Genomic DNA, 26,639 nt, shown 5'->3' on the forward strand with positions numbered 1-26,639 from the left:
TTAATTATACTTTGACTCCTCTTTCAAGCAAAATGCTTTATTGGCGAGCTGTTATGGGAGTGCTGGTGTTTAATTCCCTGACATGTCTAAAAATCAAATATCACAGGTATGGCTCGATTAACATCGTTCAGTAAGGGTGTTGTTTTTCTGGTCTCATCTGACATATAACAAAGGCCAAACTAATACTAACCGTTATGTAGGTCTTTTGTTTAAACAAATATTCTAAGCCAACCTGCTTGTCAAGGGAAGAAATCCCACTGTAGATCATGTATTTTTTGCTGGGTTTCTTTTCAGCCCTCAGTAGCCCTGGCTGCTTGCTATTTTACATTTTGTCTCTTCGAGGTGTACATTTTTACACCTGGATTTTACATTTTGTCTCTTTGAGGTGTACAGAATTCTTCATAGACCACATAAACCCCACTAAGGGAACTAGACTTTACCTTAAACACACATGTTACAGATTAAAGGAATTCAACTACCCTTTTGCACTTAAAGCTAAACCATCCTAGTTTGTTAAACCATCCTAGGACTGCCACCGAAAGGCCTTGGATTTAGAAGTCAGTGAACTTTGGTTCAAATCTATACCATTGGCTTGATTATTAAAATTACAAAATGTCTCATGGAGATTCATATATATGCACACACATATATATATGATATATGAAATGATTTTGAACTCTAACTTAATAATCAACCCTAATCAAAGAACACTCCATTTTTATGATGTGACCCTGTTAAATACTTGTCTTTATGAAGTAATCATTGAAATGATGTGTGTTATAGCAAAGTGTGGTGAAGAAATCACATGGTTGCCAGCTATAAGAGAGAATAGTATTTGGGGTCTTAAAACTTACCTTAAAACAAGCAGCCATCTAAGTGAGATGTTCGCTAAATCCAAAGGGATGAAGGCTTTGTTTCGCTTATGTGATCCAAGGATTGTAAATAATAAAATCCATGTTTAGAACAGGAAATTATCTTAGAGATTAAATCTGAGCACTTCGTTTGCAGAAGACTATGGATGACAATGAAAGCCAAAATGCCTTTGCAGAGTCTCCGTAAGGATTAAGCCTCTATGGAGCCTCTCCGATCATCGACTAAGGATGTGAATAACCTTGCCCTCAGAGAGGTGCAGCATGAACGATACGTTGGCTTGTGTAAGATATGGGAGAATTATTATAGGGGAAATAAATAAGGGTTCCTGGGGTCAGGTGGAGGAGGGAGGGGATAAAAGGGAGCAGATATCAAGGAGTTCAAGAAGAAAGAAAATATTTTGAAACTGTTGTGGTGGCAATCATACTTTCATACTTCTTGATGGAATGTTGTGAAATCTGTTAGAATTCCCAATAAAGTAATTTTTTAAAAAAATGAAAGAAAGCAAATTACTGCATACATAGGTAGGTTAAAATTTAGCATATTATCATTTGTTTAACCTTTTTATTTGTTTAAATGTCTGTTATCTTCTGTTCCCTCTTGGATTGGGATTTTTCTGTGTTTGATTTGGTTGCCACGTGGAAGCTCTGTATGATTTCTTGTATCGGGCAAGCATCTGTTTACTACACTAGGGATATTAGCTTCAAGATCAATGGCATTGCAATTATCATCAATGCTAGTAATGCAAAAAAGGAAGAATTGTACAAACTTCTTCAATCTGTGCTTGAGCCAACAGACAGTCAAGATGTATCGTTAGTTATTGGTAATTGGAATGCGAAAGTTGGAAACAAAGAATAAGGAACAGTAGTTGGAAAATATGGACTTAGTTATAGAAACAAAGCTAAAGATTACATAACAGAATGTTGTAAAACCAAAGAATTTTTCATCAAAAATACTGTTTTCAACAACACCAAATGGGACAATACATGAAGACTTCTCCAAATGTAAAACAAAGAGATAAAATTAGTAGCTAAAAGAAGGCCAAGTGGCAGCTGTGGAACATACCATCAATTGTTTATATACAAGTTCAGGTTGAAGCTGAAGATTATTTAAATAACTCCATGATAGACAATATGCAGCCTTGAGTGCATCCCACCTGAATTTCAAGAACAGATTTGACGCATTTAACATTAATGACAGAAGACTTGATGAGCTAGGGGAGGACAAGAACATCATAGAGGAAGAAAGCTAAAGGTAATTAAAGACAGGTGTATTTGCACACACACACACACATATGTGTAAACAAGAGACCAGATGGACTTTGGGCCTCTAATCTTACCTCTGTACAAGAATGATTTATTCTAATAATGTGGCAATGTATGATACTCACCTTCCTGGCACAATCACGGAAGACAAAATGGATTCATAAACAAATGTGGTGAAGAAAACTGAAGGTGTCCAGTTATTAAAAGATATAATGGCTGGGGTCTTAAAGTCTTGAAATTAAACAAGTGGCCTTTTAGCAGGGAAGCAACAAAGTCCACATGGAAGAAACACACCAACCTGTATAATCAAGAGGTGTCTATTGGAATAGGTACCAGAAGTCCAAAGCAAGCAACTAAATTGATGTAAAGGAGCACAAAGTGGAGACATTAAGAACACCTGTAAATACTGTGTCAGTACCGCAGACAACAGTCATTGTGAAGGGGTTATATATCCAGGGTACAGCATAGCACTATTGAAATCACATAACTATCGTATAGTTCTTTAATATTTATAATGGGCTTAGTTTTACTTCATTAATCCTATTAGACTTGCATATATTCATGTGTATAATTAAGATCGCTCAATTCATAAAATCCAAGATAGCTAAACCCTTCAGGAATTGTTACAGGAGTAACGATTCCCTCAGGGTACAGAAAGAGAGGAGTGGGAGGAAGGGAGGGGATAGGGGAACTGATAGCCATCATGACTTTATAACCCACCTCAATGGGGATTAATAACAGAATTGCAAGTGAACATATACATTGGATGGTATAAGACACGGGAGGTGGCGGGGGTGGGGAGGGGAGAACAAAAATAATAATATTTAATGTAATAGCAAGGATTTTTGGTGGCAAATAGGGGAGGGTGGGGACAAAGGGGAGCTGATACTGAAGCATGCAAGAAGAAAGAAAATGTTTTGAAAATGATTGGGGTAACATTTGTATAATCATGCTTGATCTAATTGAACTATGGATTTTTATAATACCTTTAAGAGCTCTTAATAAAATGGGGGGGAATCAGATAAATATTTATGTACAGAACAAAGACAGGAAAGAAAAAGAAATCAGCATGGATGTCAGACTAGTTCTTAATCACAAGTGGCAAAGGCAAATGCAAAAAATGATGAAGCAAAAGAGCTTTAAGGTAAAAGGGCAGTTGAAGAAGAAAAGGGAAAAGTCAAGTATTATAATGAAATGTGCAAACATCTGGAGTTAGAAAACGAAAAAGGAAGAACATGCTCAGTCTATCTTAAACTGGAAAAAAAACAAAAGAAAAATATTCAACCCCTTAGTTACAATATTGAAGAATCTTATGGGAAAAATATTGAAAGATATAGAAAACATCACAAGAAGATAAAAAAAAAACACACTGAGTCCCAAAAGAAAGCCAATGGAAATTAAAAAAAAAAGTTCAAGCTGCATTAGTCAAAAACAAAGATCCAGGAATTGATGGGATGCTAATCAAAATGTTTCAATAAACTGATTAAGCACAGGGAGCACTTAGTCATCTATGCCAATATATTTGGGAAACAGCTACTTGGTCAACTGACTAGAAGAAATACATATTTGTACCCATTCCAAAGAAACAAAATGCAACAGAATGCACAATAACCTTTAATATCATATGCAAATTAAATTTGGCTTATTATCATTCTTCAGCTGTTGCAGCAGTACATTGACAGGGAGCTAGCTGCCAGAGTTCAGGTTGAATTCAGAAGAGAATGTGGACAAGGGATGTCATTACTGATGTCAGCTGACTCTTGGCTGAAAGCATAAAATACCAGAAGGGTATTGATTTGGGTTATATTAACTATGCAAAGACACTAGACTGCATAAATCATAACAAACTATGGACAGCCTTGTAAAGAATTGGAATTCTAGACACTTTGTTGTATTCATGAGTATCCTACATATGGATCATGTACATTGCAGTTGTGCAAACACAAAGGAATACTGCATAACTTAAAATCAGGAAAGGTGCGCACCAAGTTTGTATCCACTCATCACAATGTGTATGCTGAGTAAATAATCCTCACAACTAGACCAAGTGGTAACATCATGATAAATGGAGAAAACACTGAAGCTGTCGAGGATTCCATCTTGCTTGGATCCACAATTAACGCTTATGGAAGTGTCAAGAGCGCCAATAGTGTATTGCATTGAGTAAATCTGCGGCACAAGTTCTTTACAAGTGTTGCAAAACAAGGATATTTCTTTGAGAATTAAGGTGCCCCTGACCCAAGCTGTGGTTGTTCCAGTAGCTTTATGTGCTTGTAAAAGTTGTGTGTTAAATACAGAAGACTGAGGAAGAATCGATGAGTTTGAATTACAGTGCTGGTGAAAAATGTTGAAAATACCATGGCCTGCCAAAAGAACAAACAAGTCTGTCTTGGAAGAAGTACAGCCAGAATGCTTCATAAAAGCAAAGTGACATTACTTCGTCTCATGTTCCTTGGCTACGTTATCGGGAGAGACTGGTCCCTGGAAAAGGATATCATGCTCGGTGAAGCAGATGCATTGATGCAACGGCTGCCACAGTGGGTTCCACCTAAGAATAGTTGTGAAGATGTTGCAGTACCAGGCACCCCCATTCTGTTGTACATAGACTCACTGATGGTGCCAAACAACAACAGCAACACCATCCTTAAACTTTGCATGTTGTCTTTCATCAACTATTTAGCATTCCTTTGGGCACTTGGGTATTGCTGGAAGCTATGCCACTGGTCTATCAAATACTACCAGGATCATTCATCAAGGACAGATTTCAGTGACACTTCTCTTTAAAACAGACCAGGAGGTAGGACCAGTAAATCAATCTCTATCCATCCAGTCAGTACAAACACTGGAATAATAGTAAAGCATCCTGGGATTAATGCTGGAAGATGAACCCTTCAGATTGGAAGCCCCTTAAAATATGAGCAGGGATTAGCTTCAGCCACAAAATAGCATTGATCTTAATGGTGTGAATAGAATAAAGATTTCAGGATCTTCCTTTGTCTATGTAATATAACTCAAACCTTTTACACAGAGCCGTTAGTAAAAGGGATGTGAAATGTACTCAGTATGAATCTAGGGAATGTGGACATTATCAAAGCTGAAATGGAACAATCAAAGATTGACATTAGGCATTAATAAGCTAAAATGAATGGGTATCGGTCTTTTTATTTTTTGGTCTTTTTACAATTTATTTATTTACAGATCATTTTGGGGGCACTAACATGTCATAAATGACAAATTTAAGAGGAATGTTGTCACACTCATCATCACAAAGAAAATGTCAAGATCTAACCTATAGTACAATGCTATCAGTAGTAGGATGGTATCCATATGCCTTCAATTAATCCCAATTAACATGGTCCAATTCAAATTCATCACTGTCTACTATTTCCAAAGATAATAAATGGAAAATTTTCCCCAGTGTAATTTCTGCAGTGTAAAGTTGCTCAAACACGCAATAAAGGTACATAGATAAATAGTGGGAACTGGGTTGTGAGGAATGGACAAAAAGAAGGAGCAGTAATTGGATAATCTGGTTTGGTAATAAAAACCAAACCAGAGTTCACAAAATAAATGTTTGTGAAACTAACAAGTAATTCATTGGGAATAATGCTTTTCAACATTAAACAGCATGGAGACCACACCTGACCTCGTTCTCTCACTTCACTATGGTCACAAGTCAGAGGTCAGACATGCCTCCATGCACCATCCTTTTTCATCTACTTTGACACCAGCCATTCCTCCCACAGGCACTCTACTTCTGTACTGGGTTTGATGATGTTTGTCAATGGCCACACAGAACTAACAGACAATCCTCACAATTTTGAGGATTTCTTAGGGGATTTAATAGGTTACCACAATTCAGAATCAGGAAAGAGAAAAGGTATAGTCATTGGGACAAAGCAATACCTCTTCTTAGCCAGCAACCAAGTCTTCAGTTCTCAGCCTTTCGCCCACATGGTCCCTTGGGCTCTGCTATCTTGAATCAAGCAGCCAGTGTGTTGCTCTGTCTAACAGACCCAGACTTTCCAGGCTATTCCTTTTGATGTCACATAGTCTCTGTGCCTTCATCTCTGGTGCTTCTAATATTGGCTGCCACCACTTCAGACAGATTTAGAATATTCTCATTTATGGTCCTGGGCTTTCTCTGTGTGTATCCCTGCTTCAAAAAGACTCATCCTTAGATAACCAGGGAATGGTGCCAAAAGAGGACCAGTTACTTCTATTAGTGTTACACACATACTATTTGCATAATCCCACTCAAGAGTGGCGGGAATTACTGAGATATAGGGAGAAGAACCATTTTAATCAATTTCACTCAACCACAAGCATAAATAGTGTTTACTCATATGGATTTACCAAAGAAAATTCACAGGGATCAAATAATCTATTGCTATGGAAATGGTCACTATAAAAACTCAAAATTTCAAGTATCAAATTGACTACACTCAAAGAATGGTCAGTAATAGAGTTTTGTCAGCCTGACGGAAATGGTATAGGAACAGGCTCTGTCCTTGCCCCGGGTTTGTTCAATGATTTAATTAATGACTTGGATTAGGCTATTGATGCATGGTGACCAAATTTGTAAATGACATGAAGCTGGCTTCAGAAAAATCATTAAGGTTATAATGAACCAAGAAAATGAAATATAAATTTTCATGTTTAGGTTCATTAAAACTAAATGTTTAAGTCCAAGGTAGGACAGATATGGATTAATGAAAATCTGTGTGAAAAGGAATAAAAAAGAAAAGAAAATCAGCCAAAACAATGCCAAGAATGACCATAAATTATTCACATGTATTTAATTAATTTCAGATTGAAGTTGAAAATAATTAAACATGTCCATAAGAGTCACAGCAAAACCTTGAATATATCTTACTTGAATTTGGAAGCCATATCAAGAATAGATTTGATATTCAAAGACTAGTTAAGTGTGTGATGGTATCAAGGACATCATACAGGAAGCGAGATAAAAGGTCATTAAAAAAACACAACAAATAGGAAACAGATACAATACCAAAGTGATGTCAGAAGAGGCTCCCCAGCCAGCTCTTGAATGTAGATCAGATAATGTGAAGAGAATAAATGATAAAATCATCTATCTAGCTGTCTGAAGATAGGATTTCAAAGGGTGCTCAACAAAGTCAAGACTTATAATGGATTTTGAAAAGACCCAGAGTTAGAAAAACAGACAAAGGGAGTTAGAAAGCCAGGGGAGAGGAAAAACACAATATTTATCAGGGTGAAAGAACAGAAAAAAAATTCAAACTTTGCATTGCACTGTTGAAGAATCCTGTAGACAAAAATAATTCACTGGACCAAAAATATTTAACATTCATACATTTCAGTAGGTAGCATGTGATCAGGAAACAATAGAATTGAAGTCTAAGCTACACTGATGATATGAATAACACGTATCACTCCAGGAATTGACAGAGTACCAATTGGAATTTTTCAACACACGAAGGCAGAATTAAAGGTGCTCATTTGTCTATGCCAAATTGGGAAGACATCTATGTAGCCAGCCAACATGGGAGATTTGTAGCCATGCCCAAGAGAGGTGATCTACGTTGACAGGGTATTTTCAGAAAGTCAAAGATGGATTCAGCAGATGATGTAGAATCATTGACATCATTGCTTCTAGTAGATGGATCTTGTTTAAGACCAGTACATACTGGAGAGAAAGTTGCCTGTGTTCTACAAAGTCATTCAACGGTGTAGGTTATATTCAAATTATGAATAACACTGCAAACATAGGGGTTTCATAATAATTGTATATATCAAGTGGCATTCATTCAAATAAAACGGGCTCATTTCTGCTTTAAAATGAGAATAAGTATGTGACATGATTGGTCCTTTCACCATGAGTAATTATTCTGAATGCTGAACAAATGATCCATGCGGCTATACAACATGGAGAAGAACAGCACAGCAGGTGATGCAACCTTGTTTGCTTCAGTGGAAATGACTTGAATTACTTACTGTGAAAACTGGACAGTGTGTAAGGACGAACCAAAATAATAGATATCCCGACATTTCACGTTGACCAAAAATATCAAACTACCATGGACTGCTGGAAGGACACAAATATTAGATTTTAAATAAAAATATCCAGAATGATGAGCCTTTGCCTCGTGTACTTTGAACATGTTATCTCAAGGAACCAGTACCTGTAGAAGCACACCATGCTTGTTAAAGCAGATGGTTCATGAAAAACAGAAACATTCTCGACAAAATATATTAACCTAATCCCTACAACACTGAGTTCAAACATAGCTGTGGTTATGTGGAAGGATGACTCAGAGCCAGTCATCATTTTGTCCTGTTGGGCAAAGGATCAGTATGAGTCAGACCAAGATGATGACGCCTTCCAAGACCAACAATGGTGGAGATAATAAGATTGTAGAAAAGAAGATTGAAATATGAAATGTGTTATTTGTCCTCAGGTTGTATTTAGCACAATAGTGTCCTGGCCTGTCTTGAGTTCATAGTGTCATACCATTTCAAGTCATTTAATTTTATCTAGATGAGCTTCATAAGAAAGAAAAATGTAGATAAATTTTCCAATAGACATTTGGTTGATAATATAATTGCCCTTTATCTCTGTGTTCCAAGATGGCACTCGCTAGCTAAACATAACTACTGAACACTAGAAATTGAGCAATGTGACTCAAGAACTATTTTAAACAACATGGAATTAAAATATTTTAATAGTTACCCATTTTAGTTACTTCCGTATTGAATAGCATAAGTCTAGATTCATTTTTATTTAGTCTTCAAAAAGATGTGTGAGAATCCACCACGCTTTTGTGCCTGACTGAGCAAGCAAAACTTGGGTTTCATTTGGGCATGCTGGTCTCTGTACTTGTGCTGAGAATCTTTGGAAAAGTTTTCTTGATTGCTTTGGATCTTGTGTCTGGCTTGCCCTCCTTGAACTCAGGTTCTTTGGATTTGAATTTCAACCACTTACCTCAGCTACAATATGATAGCCTGTGAATGTGGAGAGTCCTGCACATGGGTGTATGAACTTCCCATTTAGGACTTATTCCGCCTCCATAAATATGTGAACCATGTCCTTAATGGTTTCTCAGTTCTGATAGATGTGTCCGTGAATGGCAGAATCCTGGAAAGTGAGGGTATATACCAAGGGGAAAGTGGTGGTTGATGTCAGGGATGATGGAGAGGTATAGCAGTGTGGAAAAATCAGACATCTGGAGCATCTTTAACTTCTATCTCATTGGGATCAGTCTTGTAATAATCTATCTAAAATGAATTATTTTTGCAATGTCAGAAAATGTGATATGAATGTAAACTTTGAATGAACATTCATTCCTTACCCACTTTGAATGAGGTAGTATAATAAATGCATAATCGAAAGCATAAACTTGTCCCAAGAAGTATACAGATGAGTGAAGAAATAGACACAAAGGAAATTATAATGTATAGTAGACATTCTAGCCCAACTGCTTATTCATTTCTTTTGGAATATTACTGAGATGAAAATATTAATTTGTTTAAAATACAAATGAAGCAGTACTTCATGGGTAAAGCTTAGGGGATATTAGTGTTGTTTATATTCAGGATAGGTAAAAATTTATGCTTTAAGCCTCAAATGATTATTCCCTGTCCTAAAATATGTTATTCATGTATATTTCAATGAATCTTGTCTACTTACTTGCATATACATTTTGTTGGTGACGAAGAAATGTAATGCTATTTTGAGCAATTTTTTTTAATTCTAGGTTTATGATGAACAGTTCTTGTTCTACTTAGTAGGGGATACCTTGTTCTTAGAAAAGAGTAAGTCTGTTTGAACAAATTATTTTTAAAGAAAATATTTAAAATATGTAATTTGAACTAACTGAAGAAATTTGTAAACGTGGCAACATATAGATTTGTCTTTTCTTGTTAAAATTTATTGAGTTACAATTTCATACCATGATATATGTTCCCACTTCAAGGGTCCCGTGGAGCCCTGGCAGCATTGTGGGGTCCTCACTGGATGGCTGTAACAAGATCAGTGGTTGGAAAGCACTAGCTCTTCTGATGGAGTAAGATTCACAGCTTCGGAAATGTATACAGGCAATTCCACACTGCTCTATCGGGTCACTCAGCCTGCTGGTGTAGTGGGTACATGTTGGGCTGTGAGTCTCAAGATCAGCAGTTCGGAACTACCAGCTGTTCCTTACTTCCTACTGTTGTAAAGAGTTTCGCTTCCAGAAAACTCCAGAAGCAGTTTTAGCTTGTCCTATAGGGTCACTTTGAGTAAAATTGAATCGATGGCAGGGAGTTTTTTTTGAGTTCATAGGTTAGCTCATAGGTTAGTTCATAGGTTGAATAATGGCAACGACTTTTCATAAGTCTATAGAAATGTGAAACCGCAATCCCAATTCCGCTTCAGAACTTTATATCACCCTAAACATTTTCCTGAAGTCCATCGGCATGGAACAGTGGAGTCACTAGGATAGCAACCTTCCCCAGGGCCTCTTTCTCTACCAGAGCAAACGGAACCTGTAGTGTTGCTTATTTTCCATTTCCATGATGGCACAATATGTGATACAAGGGTAACAAATGGTGGCCATGCAATATTTATTAAGTTCTATTAATTGTAATGACAAAATTATTTTGTAACCATAGAACATTTATTGAACGCCAAGATTAGCTGTTACAACATTATTATTAACCGAAAGGAGATTTTGTGTGACTTTCCCTCTTTTATTCCATTGTCAAGACGCTTACTGATGTAAATTCACAAATAGTAATTGCCACAATATTGGCACTCAAACCCTAGAGAAGTTGGCAACGTCCACGACTTTGCAAAGCGCAGCATCGATGAAAACAGCGGCACGCCCTTGCGGTGCTGACTTGTAGCTCCAGATGAAACCAGAGGATTTGAACTTGGTTGCAGCTGGATAATAATTGCACTTCTAACTGGAAAGTATTAGAAGGTTCAAAAATGCATGAACATAGAGTTTGAGGCTAATGGGTCTCCTGACCCAGGTAATCTGGACCTAGGAAAGCTCTTTTTGTTGTTACAACTAAATACAAAGATGTTTTCATTCAAAATAAGAAATTTCTCCTGAAACTTTGTGCACCCAAAATTTTACAGATTTTTAATAGATTTTATAGACACCCAAGATTTGGGTGTCATTCCTCTAAAGGTGTAATCTAGTACAGTCCCCTCCCCTACCCCTTACAATCCCCTAGTGTTGTCTCTGACAGCTGGGCCCACTTCCATGCTCCCCAGCCTTACACAACCACTGATCTGGACACTATAAATTGGGGAGGGGGAGTTTCATATAGTTGAAACCTTATGATTGTTTTGGAAATATACCCTCTATCTTACTAATAACTGTTAATTCAGAAAATTTAAAATCACTAGCAAACTTGTGCAATCATTTGAGTTCATAGTAGAAATTCAGAGTCTCAGAGCATACTCTGGTATCGGGGACAGAATTCCTTTATCGCCCCCTCCCTGTTTGGTATAAACCAGTAACCCACTTTCACAGCTTGTCTTTCCTATGTGTGAATACATAGGAACACTGAATTCCATATATGGACAGTTTCTGCTCAATCCATGTGGCCATGACACCACATTCACAAACAAACACCTGTGGCTGTGAGGTCCAGTTCTCTTTTGTCAGTAGCTTTCACCATCTCTTCACTGGGAGAATAAGCAGAAATCAGGGGGGAAAGTGGGGAACAATAGCTTCCCAGAGGCTCTGCGGTTTCCTCTGAATGCTCTCAGTTTGTGCCAAAGGGAGAATAAAGACACTGCATGCTTGCACTTCATGCATGCACACACACAAAAAGTCAAGTGCCACTTCTGTAAGAATAGGGTCTTAAATTTCACTTGGAATTAATTTTACTTCTCTTCTCTGCTAAATAAAAGCATGTGAGATATGTCAAACCAGTATGTCCTACTGTGAGTTTCTTTTCATTAAAAAAAATTGAAATGAATTGAAAGCCGTGATTAGTCATTTGTGATTTACCCTCATTCTGATTAACAAGGATTTAAGCTGCAATTTTTTCCATTATGAATGAATGTCACAGTTCATTAGAGTACAGCCAATTTTGTCCATTCCAGGTTTATACTCATGTTTTTGATATTAAATCCTTTCCTCAGGATTTATTAACTTGGCATCAAGTTGCCCCAGGTGTATCTTTTTCAATTAAAGAAGAACATATCGAAGCATAACTTTTGCAGTTGCATTAATGTTCAAGATACAGGTGTGCAGCTGGAGAAGGAAAATTATCTCTTGGTCTAATTCTAATGATTTTAGAGAAAACTTGAGATACGAGATGCTAAGAAGTAACAGACATAAACCAATTTTGACTCATGTTGAAGAGTGTAACATGTAGATTAATTGTCTGTATCCACCCCCAAACCAGGTGTTAATTTTATGAAGACAAATATTGTGTTTGCTAAATTTTATACTGTGGCTTTACTCAACTTATGAGTTTTGTAGTTATGCCAGAAATGATCATTGTTTATCATCTTTGTGTTAAAAGACATCTCTTTTAGAAGATAAGACTTCTATATTTCCCCAAGTTTTAACATAAATGGAAGTACTTTAAAATAATATTTAAATCTTGATAAAATAGGTAATTATTTATAACTGTATAATTTTAATGTACTTTAAAATATCTATGTATGAGAAAACAACTTCCGACATTTTAACATTTCATATCAAATAGGAGTTCTGGTGGTATAGTGGATTATGAACTAGGAGGCTAACTACAAGGTCAGCGATTCAAAGCCACTAGCAGCTCCATGCGAGATAAAGTTTTACACTCTCCTTAAGACTCAAAGTCTCAGAAAGCCACAAGGGCAGTTCTACCCGGCTCTATGAGGTCACTATTAATCAGAGTCACCCCAATAGCAATAAAAAAATTATATAATGTACTGAAGCACATGTCCGAAGAATAAACGAGAATCAAGTGTTATAGGAAGTTTCAGGCACAATTGGAAAATATGCATAATAACTGCTTTTCACATTTTAAAATTGATTATATTAAATTTATATAATAGATAAAATAGTTCTAATTTAAGAGTTAGTGTTCATTCAAAATTAAAATTTCATGTGAAAGCACAATGGATTAAAAAGTAATCAATGACAAGATTGGGAGGGAAAGGGGATTTCAGAGCAAATAATGAGGGGATGGGAGAGGGAGCACTAGAACAGATTGTGAGTGCACATTGATTTAAAAGTCAATTTTTCCCTGGGGGGTTGCGTGCTCTAAAATTGATGTGGCTATTATTGTACAATTCTCCTTGATATGACTGAATGATTGACTTGTATGATATGTAAATTATGTGACAATAAAGCTGTTGGGGGAGGTGTCATCTAGGGGAAAATTGATAATCTATTCATTCAATTAATATTCCGTGATTACTGTGCTTTTCTGTTTAAGAAAACTCAACAAATTTGCCTATAGTTATTTTCATCAGTATCTCTTCATTTTTTAAATCATTTTATTGGGGGCTCATACAATTCTTATCACAATTCATATATCCATCCATTGTGTCAAGCACATTTGCACATTTGTTGCCATCATCATTCTCAAAACGTTTGTTTTCTACTTGAGTGCTTGATATCAGCTCCTCATTTCCCCCTTTCCTCCCCACTCTCCCCTCCCTCATGACCTCTTGATAATTTATTAATTATTATTATTTTGTCATATCTTACACTGTCCGACATCTTCCTCCACCCACTTTTCTGTTGTCCATCCCCCAGGGAAGAGGTTATATGAAGATCCTTGTAATCACTTCCCCCTTTCTACCCCACCTTTCCTTCACCCTGCAGGTATTGCCACTCTGACCACTGGTACTGATGGGGTCATCTGTCCTGGATTCCCTGTGTTTCCAGTTGCGATCTGTTCCAGTGTACACTCTCTGGTCTAGCCAGATTTGCAAGGTAGAATTGGAATCATGATAGTTGGGGGAGGAAGCATTAAGAACTAGAGGAAAGTGGTATGTTTCATGGTTGCTACCCTGCACCCTGATGGCTCTTTTCATTTTTAATCTCCTAATTTTTTTCAGTCAAACCTTTCATTTCAAATGTCTGTCACTAGCTCACCAAGTATTCTATTCTAGCAAATCCAGGGATGATTCTCAGTCCTCAAGGCGTCTTCATTGCTGCTCTCACAATGGTTTACTCCCTTATATCTGAAACACGCTCTTAGTTCACTTAGTTTCCAGAATAACATTCTCACTTCTGCATGTTCCCATGTCCTGATCGTTTCTTCCAAAGGAAGGTTGTGTCATTTTTTCCTACATGAATTTTGTACTCGTTTGTCAGTCTGCTTCTGTTTTGTATATTTCCGTGCCTCCAAGAGCCCACCTTCTCAAACTTGTCTGCCGTATATCATATATCGATACTCGAGTAATCATTGTTGCACGTTCAATCTACACATTTGTGAAATTGAGAGACAGAGGCAAAAATTCAGAGATTTTTCTAAAAAAGTAATTGATTCGTACAACTATGTAGCCTGGCAAGTTGAACGTCTGTAGGTCAAACAAACGCCTGGAAATTCCAGCAGTCTCTTATCCGAAATCATTTTGTCCAACAGTGGGCTAGAAACTCTATCTGGACAGAGAGGCTACCATTGTGAGCCAAAATCCTTCCTCCTAGGAAAACCTCAGATTTTGCTGTTAAAGTTTTCATCTAATTGAATGAAACTCACCTACATTATGAGGGGTAATTTGTTTTATGTAAATTTGACTGATTTAAAGCAACATTTAGACTGGTGTTTGACCAAGGACTAGGCCTCCCACACTGGCTAAATTGGCATGAAAGTAACTATCATACCTTAATTACAAGTATACTGCTAACGAAAACCTGTTTGTACCTTCACCTCATTCTCAACTCATCTCCCTTACCCTCTCCCAGCCCCAGTGGCTTCTGCAAAGAAAGTTGGGGTTTCTCATCCATTTCTTCAGAAAATTCTGCCAGCAACAATATTCTGAATTGTACCTCTGATAGCTCACTGCTATCAGTCCCAGCAAACTAGTCCAAACCCCCATCATATCTCATTGGTTTTACTGCTTCTGTTGCTGATCTATTTGGCTTATTTTTCAACACAGGGACCCTAATAGTGTTATTAGTATTTAAGTCAAGCAAGGCCACTCTTCTACTCAAAACCATACAGTGATGCTCAGAATAAAAGCCGAAGTCTTAATTAACCATGACAAAAAATTTAGACGAGCCACTGTGATGTATCCTGCTCATTGCTTTTCAGTCGCGCTACCTCTCAATACACTATAACCCTCCTCCTACCCTACGACCTCAACCGAACTCTGCCTCTCACTTTGCCTATCATATTCTCTCCCATATCTTCACATTCCTCCTTCTCTAGTCTCTTTCAGGCATGTTCCCAGATGCCACTTTCTCAGTGCAGTCATCCAGGATAGAATAGGAAACATGGAAAGTCACCACTACCACCTTTATTCACTCATTAGAAGAAGGCCCTCCACAAGCTGGGTTGGCACAGTGGCTGCGATAATGGGCTCAAACCTAAGGACAATTATGTGGATGGCGGAGGAGATAGTGGCGGTTCACTCCATTGCACACAGGGTCGCTATGAGTCAGAGCCAATGGTGGGGGGGGCACCTAACAATAGCAGTTGCCTCATTTAATACAAACCCCTCCTATGGCAGTGGATTGACATACAGTATATTTCACTCACTTACTTTTATATTTTCTTATCTTTGACCAGAGCGTACATGTCATAAGGACCGGGCTTTTTAGATATTTTGTCATCTGTTCTACACCAAGTACATCACAAAAATGTTGGGAGCATAAAACCCTGTCTATTCACAAAATGAATGGATGGATGATAATTTTCTAAATCTTGTCATAGGGTCTACTTTTAACTCAAGAAAGTTGACTGATAACTGATTTTATGATTTGATATACTTCATTGAGATCATCATTAATGTGTATTGTGATATTTACTATTTTAATGTTATTGAAAGAACGCACTACAAAAATGTATAAGATGACTAGGTAGGATAAATATATAGAGTAGACTCTTGAGTCAATAATCACAAATTAGACTATATTCAAATTATTACCAGAGCTAAAAAGAGAATTAGTGTCATATTAAGAAGCTGAGTAACTTCCAATGTAAAGTCAAGTAATATAACTAATTTCTTCAATAGAGGGTACATTTTGAGCTCTGACGCTGATCTAATGAAGGCGTTACCGGAGTTTGAACATTTGATTTTAGTACATTCAAATAAAATTTCTTTGTGGGTTAATTAGAAAAAAGTCACATTTCTGCATGACAAACATTTTCATTTACTGATGGCTATAAGTGCAAAGAATATATAAATATATTCGGAGAATTTTGCTAGGGAGGACTGGATAAAATATGAGTATTGATTTCTCCTATTTAATAGAGTAAAATACATGGTGGCCTTTCCTTCATCTAACAGCTCAAAGCGATTGGTCGTCTACTGAACGAGACAGACTGAGCATGCGCTTCGACATTCATCTTATTTATAATCTCTATTTCATAGCCACAAAGCTACCATTAAAAGGTCAAAATATATTTGGAAATCACTGGTAATTTTAAAACCAGGTGCGGTGGCTGGCATTCCTTTCTTTGGGTGTCTGTAAATAATTGCTAGCGATTTATCTTTATCTGTGGTCTTGCTGGAAGTAATGAGAAATCCAAAATATGAACCATTAAAATGTAAAAGTTTCATAATTATAATGACCTTACCTTCTTTGCCTGTGAAATCATTTTTTCCAAGGGATTTTAAATGTAAATTTCAACAAATTATCACTAAACGAATACATTTGAAGCCAACACTCACAACAGAAATATAGTCTAAGAAGTCTCTCTCATAGCCTCTTCTAGTTATTTCATGTTCCTGCCCCTTAAATATAAACATTATATTGATAACTGCTTTCCTTTCCTTTATAGGCTTACCAGGTAAGCTCAAATATCGTCACGCTGCAGTCTATATTTTCACGTTTTGAATTTAACATTAATGGTTTATATACTCTTTAATTTGGCTTTTTATCATAATACTGTGCTTGTGAAGATTATTTCATTTTTGGAACTAGGCTCATTTTAATTATTGGATAATATCCTTCTGCATGATGATGTCACACAATGTCATTTTCATTTTTACTGATGCTAGGTATTTGGATTTGTATCCATCAGAATTGGGAATTATTATGGCAATATTACAAACAAAAAGAAAAGACCTCAGATCTCAGCAACATAAATCAATAATGGCTGTCTTCTACTTCATAACTGCTGTGGATGAGCCAGAAATTCTCCACTTGGGTTACTATCTTCACTGCATGATTTAGTCTGAAGAGTCACTACGATACAGGCATCATGTGGATGGCCTCCATCAATAGTCATTAAATGCATTTCGGTGGGCTGGATCTGACTCCTGGCGATCCTATGTGCATCAGGGGAGAACTGTGCTCTGCAGCGTTTTCAATGGCTGATTTTTCAGAAGTAGATAATAATGTCAACCGGTTTATTATAAACCACACTAAACTCTATGGAGCACTGGTGGCACAATTGACTTCTCACCAAAGATCAGTTGCTGGAATCCACCAGCCACCCACAGAGATTACAGACTTAGAAACCTATGAGACCTCCATTTGGGGTTCTAATGATGTAATAATTTGGAATTGATAAGAAGGCAAAGTTTTTGTTGTTGTATATCGATGTAAATGATTTAGAGATAAAGATATATAGATATACTTCTCCCATCAATATTAATGGTGTAATTAACAACCTTTTACACATATTATTTTGCACGTATTTGAGTATATGTCTGTAAAATAAAATGGAATGCAGAGGTAATGGGTATGCATTTAGAATTAAAAACGAGCAAATATAACATTCTTCACAAAATTGGTTAGACCATTTTAAGTTCTCTCATCATTTGTGATGAAAAGCAAATATTCGTCCACGCATAACTCTTTAAAATGTTTTCCAAGCACCAGCATTTTCATTCACTGAAAACTTGTGAGCTGTACAAAATCTCAGACTTCAGGCCCAAACTTCAAAACCTGCTGTCATAACGTTATGTCCGGTTCACAGTGACCCTGAAGGACAGAGGAGAACGACCCACCTTTCTCTCCATTCTCCTTATGTCAGTTTCCAGGGCTGTAAATGTTCGTAGAAATACATGGCCACATCTTCCTGCAGCAGAGCAGCTGATGGGTCCAACCTATGGACAGTTTGGTTAGCCGCCCAGCACTTTATCCTTCGCATCAATAGTTCCTCCTCCTCAGCGCCATCTTCTAGCTACTGACTCATATTGACAGCTTACTGGGAAACTTCAGTGATTTTGGTAGGGCAAAGTGTGCCAGACTCTGTTCTAAACCACACAGAGTACTCTAAAACTTCTTCATCATGGTCAATCCAACAGGTGAAAGTGTGTCTCTCTAGAAGTTTAAAGTTCTATGTATTTTAATATGAGTAAAGGGTTGGGTTTGTATTTTTTTTGGCATGATTCAGTGAACTTATAGTCACGTCCCTATGAATGATCTGCTCATTGTCCATTGAATATTTTGTTTTAAGTTGTTGCATTTTTTAAAATACTGATCTTCAGTAACTCTCCTATTTTGAAAGTTGGTCTTTGAATTGGTCATATGTCGTTTATTCTTACTGCTATTTGATTATCTTCCTTAATTCAAGTAACTTTATTTACATGACAATCTTCTTTTATAGCTTCTGTGTAGTAGATGTCTTAGTGGCATAGTGGGTTGTGCACCGACCTGTAATGGCAAGGTAAATCATTAGAAACTGCTAGTAATTCCTGGAAAAAAAGATGAGGTTTTCTAATCCTGTAAGAGCTACAGTCTTAGAAACCTACAGGGACAGCTCCACCCTGTCCTATAAAGCTGCTCTATGAGTTGGAATATTTATGGAAAGGCAGTGAGGTGTTGAGTGAGTGGATTATGCCCAAGTACGAAAATTTGCTATACTCCAACATGACCTAAAAAATCAACTTGTCATGTAATTACAGCACAAAATAATAATAAAAAATTAAACACTGACACAAAAATGTTTGTTTATTGAAATTTTTACACTTCTATATCTTCCAATAGATGATCAGATCCTTTGAATACTTCTTAAAATATTGATTTTATCCACCATCAGTTTTCCTCTTTTAGCACAATCATGCTTTCTCTATTTCAAAGATAAAGCAAAAGAATAAGTCTCAGGTTTTTTTGTAAAGTAATTTTACTACAGTTTTCCCTATTCTCTGTATGTCAGTTCTTTAATACATTAGTTTCTTTAAGCTGTTTTGCCAAATCTCTCTAGGTTAAATCTCAGCTGGCCTACCCACTTAAGAATAGGCTATTATGAGTCTTCAGGAGCTCGTCAGCATAACAACTAGATTTGTAGAAGGAAATTGGGAACAAAATACTTTGAAACAGTCTTCTTAGGAATAAACAGAATTGGATACAAAACTTCCCCCCTTTATCTCCAGGGATGACGGTGGCAGGATAAGATATTGAATCCAGATACTGATTTAATTTTAATCCCATCTCGAATCTTAGACATATTAGCCCACATACGTGAAGAAGCTTTTTCATCACTAATATTATTGATTATAACATTGTTGAAAACAGAAAACAGGGGGACTATCTTAGCAAGGGGGTTCTTAGTGTCATTCAGAGATGACAGCTCTGGTGATTTCAACTGATTTGTAAGGAAGTGAGTCATCATTCCCCTTTATGGGCTTGTGGAATGTTCGTGTCATTTTAAGAACACATAGAAAATATGAATTAAGGTTGCTATGTGACTGAAGGTCAAGTCTTGCCTTTACTGTTTGCCAATAAGGAATTCTGCTTGCGATATGATTTCCACATTTTAAAGTTCCCAGGAACAAAGTGGGAGATTTAAATGAAAATTCTTGCCTTATAAAGAAACTATCAGAACTTAACAGAGAACTGGGAGGGTGGAGGGAGGGTGGGTTGGAAAGGGGGACCTATTGCAAGGATCTACATGTGACCTCCTCCCATGAGAACAGACAACAGAAAAGTGGGTGAAGGGAGATGTCAGACAGGGCAAGACATGACAAAATAATAATTTATAAATTATCAAGGGTTCATGAAGGAGGAGAGAGCAGGGAGAGAGGGGGAAAAGTTAGGAGCTGATGCCAGGGGCTGAGGCAGAAAACACATGTTTTGAGGATGATGAGGGCAATGAATGTACAAATGTGCTTTATACAAATGATGCATGTATGGATTGTGATGAGTTGTATGAGCCCCTAATAAAACAATTTTTTAAAAAAAGAACTTAACAGAGATAGAGATTTTCCAATAATTCATCTTCTTTACCCAATACAAGTAAGATTAACAACCACATATCTGATTCTTAACCAGTTTCCATTGCTATGTAAGCATAGTTCTTTTAAAATTTTTAATGTAATTTTGACCTAGGAGACCATGAGAAGAAAGCCAAGGACCACAAGCTACACTTAGCACTCTGTCACCCTCTAAACTTAGGAACGGTGGTTTCCTGAGAAATGCTTTTGTCACCAAGGTCCAATTAATGTATTGAGTGCTGGATTTCGGAGATGAATAAGTCCTCTAAGAGCCACGAGAACAGCAGCCATGGCCATTATTTCCATTTGGTTTCTCCAGCAGCTGGCACAGAGCACATGCTCAGCACATTTCAATGACTGGCAGGGTTGCCTGGTTAGTAGCTTCCAGTTATCAGGCTGTAGAGCAGCCTTCTCAACTCAGGCAGAAGGGTCTCCATCTGATTTTCAAAGGCCTCCAGGAACGACACGCCACTGCCACCCCTCAGAAATCCTTTCCATATCTCCCAGAGCCCAGCTGGGCCCCTGAATGCAGTCTGTTCACCAGCTGCTACTGCTTCCCACTGATCTGGCCAGAAACACGCTGGCCATTTTCCATTTCAGTGGGCTCACTCCCTAATCATGTCTAGAACAGTAAAGTGGGTTTTGGAAAATCCTGTCTAATCTCTGTCACAATATTTTAATGTACCTAATGCCACAGTATTGATAAAGTTAAAAATGAAACAAACAAATAAAAATACAAAGCAAATCATCCTTGAATTGACCCTTCAATAAATTTAGCCTGCTCTATTGGGATAAATCTTTTTCATAATGGAAAAGAAGGAGGTGAAAATAGGATTCCCGTTTTACTTCTCCTAGGACAACCAAGTTTCACCCTAGCTTATTGGGGCTTCATGTGCTGTTGCTGCAATTAGTCTCCCCAGCATTTTCTTTCCAATATGAAGTCATACGATTTTATAGTGGACATATTAGGAATAAAATATAAGCATATTATTACTGCAGGTTTATATAAATTATTTTAATTATCATTTCACTGTGGATAAACTCAAGATCTCATTTACAAATTAGCTGAGCAAGTTATTTATAATACACAAACACATATATATCTATACATACACTAGAAAGCTTTGAAAAGTATGTAGACAAATGGAATGAAAAATAACAGAATTTTCTTGTTGAACTTTTTGGTAGCCACCTTGCTCATAAAATTTAAAGATAATTTCTAAAGTTATTCTGTCAGTCATATATGGAATTCTTTGATGTGGTTGTTCTGGTAAGCACTCTCAAAGCATTGTGTTTTCAAAGGCAATTCCCTGCACAAAGGAGCATCAAAAATTTGGAGGACAATCCCTTTGTCTTTAATTCTATTTTTCCACAAAATTTGTGAAGGTCATTTGTCTATCTTGTCCGTGGCTTCATTCTTAGATAATAAGCTCTTAAGGTAAATAGGCGATGGATTTATAGCTGGTATGTTGAAAGCATCGCGTGTAGAGTGTGATAAACACAATTTTATCATCTGTTCTTCCCCTTATGTCTTTTAAATTTCGACTTTGGCAACACTTCCTTGGCCTCCAAATGCAAAATTTGGCAACATCATTAATGTTCCTATTTATTTTTAAATAAAGATATCCCTGAGTGATACAAATGGTTAAATGATTGACTAGCCCACCAGCCACAAGAGTGGCAGGTCTAACCCACCGAGAAGCAGCTCAGGAGATAGGCCTGGTAGTCTGCTTTCAACAAATCGCTGCCTCCAAACGCTGATGGAGCCCAGTTATGAGATCGCTCCTGGAGGCACCAGGTGTCCAAATTGACCGACTCAAGGATCATCCACCAACCTCAATATAGCAATTGTAAATCATAAGAGATGGCTTGGTTTATTAATGAGAACAGACCTAATTAGGGCAATAATGAACATTTCAATCTTCATTCAAATTTGAGATAGCTCTCTTTCCCACTGTACCACCTTTAGACTCAGACAGAAAAGACCCAAACCTGTGCCCTGAGCTTTCTGTATCACAAGAACTACTGCCAGCACTCCTTCCCCCACCCATCTCCTCCAAACGAGTGAAAAACGAAGCTTACTGCCATTGTGTCCATTCCTATTGAACTGCCCTCTGGGGCAGAGTAGACACTGTGATTCTTTACAGGAATAGAAAGCCTCAACTTTCTTCCATGGAGCAGCTGGTGGCTTCAAACTGCTGACCTTGTTGTTAGCAGCCCCATGTGTAACCACTAAGCCATCTTCACAAGAACATACAAATTCATTTATGAACTAATAAGAGGGTTCTTCTCTCATTTGAAGTCTGATGTACTGACAAAGTGTGAGACACAAGCCTGAGTTTCCTCTTAACAGCACCCGGAGCCTAATGAAGCATCTTCAACCATCTGGTCCTTTATCCTCGAAAAAAAAGAAACTGTATCTGAATGCCATGGTTGTGTCACTGCCGATACCCAAGATAAACACTGCATGGGATTATTTAAGACTGCATAGTGAGTATTTAAGCGGTAGAAATATTTAGGTAAATTAGTAATATAGATTAGAAAAAAACATCCTGCTGTCTGCATTTCACAGACAATGATCCATCCACTAGTAAATACCATTAGTTCATTGGCCAAGAGATCCGTTACTATATTTTATAGAATATGGCATTTGGATCGCTTGATTATTTTCTCCCTACCATCTCCTAGACCTCCAACTCCACCCCTGCTTTGTCAGTAAACATGAATACATCCAAGTAACTAGTCAAATTCTTCCTCTCCTGAGAGCAGTAAATTTGCTCACCTTACAACTTATTTCTATCTACTAATGCCAAGAGACCATCTACTTGCCTTTATTTTGTTCCAAATAATGCTTGTGGAACTATCACTTACTTAAAGTGATATTTGTAACAGGTACACATGGCAATCAATCAATGTTTTATAATAATACGTATTTTTAATGGTCTTTATTGATAAACAAATTTGTTTTAAATGTTGTTCCATCCTGTTAAACTATTGCATACAACTAGATATTGATTTGGGGGGGAGTAAAAACTAGTAATCTATATCATATACTAAAATTTAAAATGTTTCATGTTATTTTATAATGATAATTGATAACATTATAACTCAAACTCACTGCCACCTTGTTGATTTTGATTCCTACTGACCTAATATGATAAAAAAAATTGCCCCTTTGAGCTTCAGAAGCTGTAAAGGAACAGAAACCTCCTCTTTCTCGCACAACATTACTGGTGGTGTGGGAACGGCTGCGGACCTTGTGCTTATCAGCCCAACTTGACACCCCATACACCACCAAAGCTCCCTGTCATTTACACTAGATTTTTCATAATATTTAAATACAATGTTCCTAATTTAATTCCTATTCCTTTACAGTTTTATTAACTTCACTCAAAGTGTGGTTTTCAGAATAGAAATAGTAAAACTAAATGTCTCCTACTGCGTGAACTCAGGGGAAGCTCTCCGACTTGGCATTGCTGTCCATAGATCGCCAGGAGCCCCACTGGCATAGTGCTCACGTGTGGGACTGCTAATTGGAAGGTCACCAGTTTGAAAAGCACCAAATGGTCCATGGGAAGAGGATGAGGTTTTCTACTCCCACAAAGAATATAATTCTAGAAACCCACATGGGCAAGGTTGCCGTGAGTCAGAACCGATTTGATCACAGTGGATGAGTTTGAGTCAATAGGGTCATTTCATGTGAAAAAAATAATTAATATTATAAAATAGTGATTGTGTTGAAATGAAGGTAATAAAGAAAGATGTTATGAAAATACATTATAATATATAAACTATATGTACTTATCACTTTTTCAAACATTGCTGATCCAGCATCTGAAACTTCAGTAATGGTCACCTTTCAATATTGTACCAGCTTTCAATTATACAATATATATATATATATATACTCTTTATCATATATGTATTTATACTCTATGATGAATTTCTTATAATGGAACCAGGAAAACCCTCTTGTTTTACATTTAACTGTCTAACTCTTAAATACTTAGCCCTGAGAGAATGCACGACTGGGACCTCTTAGGACTTAGTAGTGCCATGTGGTCCCCAGCTTGCACAGAGAAAAGGATTGTGTTAGGCTTTGGTTCTCTTTTTCGGACGACCTCCACCGCAGAGATAAAGCTACCTATCAACCTTTGCCCAGGCACCAGAGAGGAGGAAAATAAGATATTAGAGAGAATATGCTTTTTATTGGATGATGTGGTTTTCTATTCTCCGAGTTTGGAAGATTTTCATGTTGTGCATGTTCTGACAGATGTTTTTTCGCCAATTGACAGAAACTAGAAACCTTCAATTTGGTGTTCCCACACAACGACAAGACTTTCTGTTCCTCTGACTGGCTTCTCTTTGCTCAAGTTCTCCCCATAACTTCCTACAGTTCCAATTCCCTGAGTGTTCAGACAGAGAGTTTTGAAGACGGGCCCACAAAGGCCCCCTCTATGCTGGGCTCCATCCTTGGCTCTGTGGCCCTTTGGAGGACAGTTGGTTCAAGTTCAAATTCAAGTAGCACTATTTTCATAGCCATTACCACAGTGTCTGTTGCTGGTCCTGACACCTAAAATCGCAGTGGCTCTGAAGTAGAGAATTTGCTGAATCTTCTCTTTTTCCTTATGAGATGAGTTTGTTGCTTGTAAGGCTTGTTGTTTTCTCTGAATCAGTGGTTCTCAACCTTCCTAGTGCCGCGACCCTTTAATACAGTTCATCATGTGTGGTGACCTCCAATCATAAAATTGTTTTCATTGCTACTCCATAACTGTAATTTTGCTACTGTTATGAATTGTCATGTAAAGATGAAGGATGTATTTTCATTGTTACAAATTGAACATAATTAAAGCATAGTGATTAATCATAAAACAATATGTAATTATAGCTTGTGAAACATGTACGTGCTTTCTGGCGGTCCTAGGTGACCCCTGTGAAAGGGTCGTTCGAGCCCAAAAGGGGTCACGACCCACAGGTTGAGTACTGCTGCTCTAAATAGACTAATAAAATTTATCTTCTCTGTCCAAGCACTAAAACCTTAGGAAAATTTTCATGTGTATTAATGCATCTTCCCTATTATCTCCTCTATTGGCCATCTTACATAAGCTAATTTGCAATAAAAAATGTGTTGAAATTGGAAAGACTATTAAAACTCAAACAAAACTCACTGCCATTGAGTAGATTTGAACTCATTGGGACCCTACAGGACAGACTAGAACTGCCCCTGTGGGTTTCTGAGCAAGCTACTCTTTATGGGACTAAAAAGTCTCATGTGTCTCCTGGGGAGCAGCGGTGGTTTCACACTGATGCCCTTAAAGTTCGCACGTCAATGCATAACAACTACGCCAACCTGACTCTTCAAGGGCTCTGAACAGACAGACATCTTTTAACCCGGCCCTTTAGCTTTGACTTAAGCATTTCACAACCTTTTTAGCCAGCCAATGTCAATGATGAGCAATCCTAATTGATCAGAATACTTTTCCTTTTATTTGATCCAAAAAAGTGTTATGAAATATCTATTTTTAAGCACACTCTGCACTTAGACAAAATGTATCATTTAGTTTTCTTTGAGAAAATATTTCAAGTATTTGAATAATACTCTCTCATGTTTCTCATATAGATGTATTTTTGAATGTGTGTTAGTCAGGGTAGATGAGAGAAACATATTCCTGGACACTCATATGTGTATAAGAAAGAACTTTATATACAGGCGCAATTGAGAAAACATCCCAGCCCAGTCCAGATTAAGCCCATAAGTCCAAAGTTCGTTGATATGTCCAACACCAATCTAGAAATTCCTCTTCAAACTCACAGTACACTTGCAATGATGGCAAATGCAGGAAGATCACAGGCCAGTGGGTGGAAAGTCTTGTGGAGCCAGTGGTGGTAGGGGCAGCTCAGTGCTGGCAGGGGTTTTCCACATGGCTCCTTCAGCTCCAGGGCTCTGATGTAGCTCCATGTGGCTTGTCAGCAAGCAAGCCTCACAGGGAGTGAGTATGTGTCCTGCCTCCAGTGAGTTATTTATCGCCTTAGCACCTCCAAATGAGGTCATCAAGCTGCGACCAGACTGTCAGGCTAAATTCCACCCTCTCACTCTTAAGTCTGAAATTGACAACAGATTATGTAAGTACCACAGAATGGATTTAGACCAGTGGTTCTCAACTTTCCTAATGTGGCTACCCTTTTATACA

This window comes from Tenrec ecaudatus, chromosome 6, assembly GCF_050624435.1.
Source record: "Tenrec ecaudatus isolate mTenEca1 chromosome 6, mTenEca1.hap1, whole genome shotgun sequence".
NCBI classification, from domain to species: domain Eukaryota; kingdom Metazoa; phylum Chordata; class Mammalia; order Afrosoricida; family Tenrecidae; genus Tenrec; species Tenrec ecaudatus.